A 2,458-nucleotide genomic window follows, 5' to 3' on the forward strand; every position below is an offset into this window, starting at 1 on the left:
GTCCCTCTAGGAGAGGGCTCTTATTTTATTAGTAAAAGAAGAAAAGGAAGAAAGTAAGGAAATGGGATTTGCTGCAAGAGAGTTACTAAATTAGTGGGAGCTTTAGCACAGAAGATTTAGCCATTTTAGCAAGAATCTTCTTAAGAATGTCTATAAAGTGACAGACTTAAAGGATCTAATCCAACTCCTAGAAGACTATAAGGAAAAGTGCAGAGTCTGTGCTCTTGCAAAGATAAAGAAACACAAAGGAAAAGTTACTAAGAGAAGACCTTAGGTACTTAAGCTTATGTCCCTAGACATCTGTAGCCCTCTCCTAAAGTCCAGATTAGGATATTAATACTAGCTAGAAGTTGTTAATAACTTCTTAAGGAAGAAATAGGGATACCTACTTATTAGCAGAGAGGATGCCCTAGCTGCTCTAAAAATCTAGAAGCTAAAAGCTAAAAGAAAAACATCTTTRAAATTAAAGACAACAAGATTAGATAATGCACCTAAACTTACTAGTCTACTAAAACAGTAGGAGAAGGATTTAGGAATCCACTTTAACATAATAGATGCATACAACTCTATTTAGAATAGAGTTGTAGAAAGATCTATCCAAACATTAGAAGATGCAGTAAGGGCAATAATTGAAGAATTAGGAATGCTAATTGAGTTTTAGCCTAAAGCCCTAGTAGCCTAGTTTGAAATAAGGAACAGGCTGCTAAATAGTCCTAAAGTTAAGGGCTTTAAGCTATTACCTGAAGAAGCATTTACAGGAATAAAGCCGACTATGCATTATCTAAGAGTTTGGGGGTGCTAAGCTATTATATATATGGACCTAAAATCCCAACCTAGATAGGCAAGGAGTAATAAACTTATAAACAGAGGAAAGGATGCAGTATTTGTAGGATATGTTAAAGGAACATTAAAATCCTGGCTTTTCTAGGATCCAGATATAAGAGCTGTGAAACAGCACTTAAATGTGGTATTCTTTAAGGAAAAGAGGGGGGGTGATTTGGATTTGAAGTTTCAATCTAAGCATCTTTCCTTAAATGCACTACAGAGAAAACCACTTAGAAGGCTAGCTAATATACTAAGACCTAAACCYATTCTAATCTAGGAACCTATAACTGAAAAGTCAGCCCCTACAGCATTTGTTCAGATTCCTCCTCCCCCAGCAAATGTGGGGGAATTCCAGAAAATTAAGGACTAAGTTAATTCTCTACCTTAGGTAGAGCAAAGAAAGAGAAAAGCTATAAGTAATGTAGAAGGATTTGAAGCTAAATCCAAAGGACTAAGAGTCCTTTAGGAGAGAAGCTAAGAGAGGCTAAAGGATTAGAATCCTAATGGAGAAGCAATAGAGATTATATAGGCCCTATTAGCTATAATCTCTAAACTAGGCTAGGACCTAGAAATGCAAGACATCTTCTATAAACTTGCTTTCTCTGCAACAGCTACCTAAACTGCATACTAGCAGAATATCCTAGTTCTAGCTACCTATAAGGAAGCAGTAGGAGATAAAGAATAGGGAGCAATGTAGATAGAAGCAATCTAGAAGGAACTGGATTCACTTAYAAGCAACTAGACCTAGGAACTAACTGTTGCTCTAAAAGGATCAAACCTTATAACCTTAAAATAGGTCTTTGCTATAAAAAGATTAGCAAGTAGTGCCCTTAACAAGTTAAAAGCAAGACTTGTAGCAAGGGGCTTTTTACAGAAATATAGGATTGACTTTAAGGAGACTTTTGCACTAACTGTTAGACATAAAACCTTAAGAACATTTATAGCTATAGTCTGCAAGGAAGACTAGGAACTCTATCTTATAGATGTTAACAGTGCTTTTACAAACAGTTACCTCTAAGAAGACATTTTTATAGCCCTACCTAAAGGAGTAGATCTTCCCCCTAGCTAAGTCCTAAAAATCCTAAGAAGCCTGTATAGATTAAAGCAAGCTGCTAGAGACTAGAATTAGCTTTGTGTTTCAAAGCTCAAAGATTTGGGATTTGTTTAGTTAGAGGTTAACCTATGTCTAATGTTCCATTATAGAAAGAATCTTATAGTTATAACACATGTTAATAATATTCTAATTGCTGCCCTATTAATAAACTCTGTGAACTAGTTTAAGAAGGAATTTAGAAAGATCTTTAAGATTAAGGATCTTAGAGAACTATCCAGAATCCTAGGAATAAACATTATAAGAAACAGGAAGCTTAGAACCCTAAAACTAGATTAAAGCTATTACATTTAGGAAAGTCTTCAGAAACTGGGCATTAAGTTAAAATCCTTAAAGCTAACTCTCTTACTAATAGACAATTATAAGGGACTTGTTAAGTTAGGCCCAAATAATAAGAGATATAGCAAGGAGGAATACTAGATAACAATTAGAACATAGATGTAGCTAATAATTATAATAAGACCAGACATTGCCTTTGCAATTAGAAAGCTAAGTGCATTTTTAAGTAATCTATCTAAAGCC

The sequence above is a fragment of the Ramularia collo-cygni genome (genome assembly GCF_900074925.1).
Source record: "Ramularia collo-cygni strain URUG2 genome assembly, contig: RCC_scaffold15, whole genome shotgun sequence".
NCBI lineage: Eukaryota > Fungi > Ascomycota > Dothideomycetes > Mycosphaerellales > Mycosphaerellaceae > Ramularia > Ramularia collo-cygni.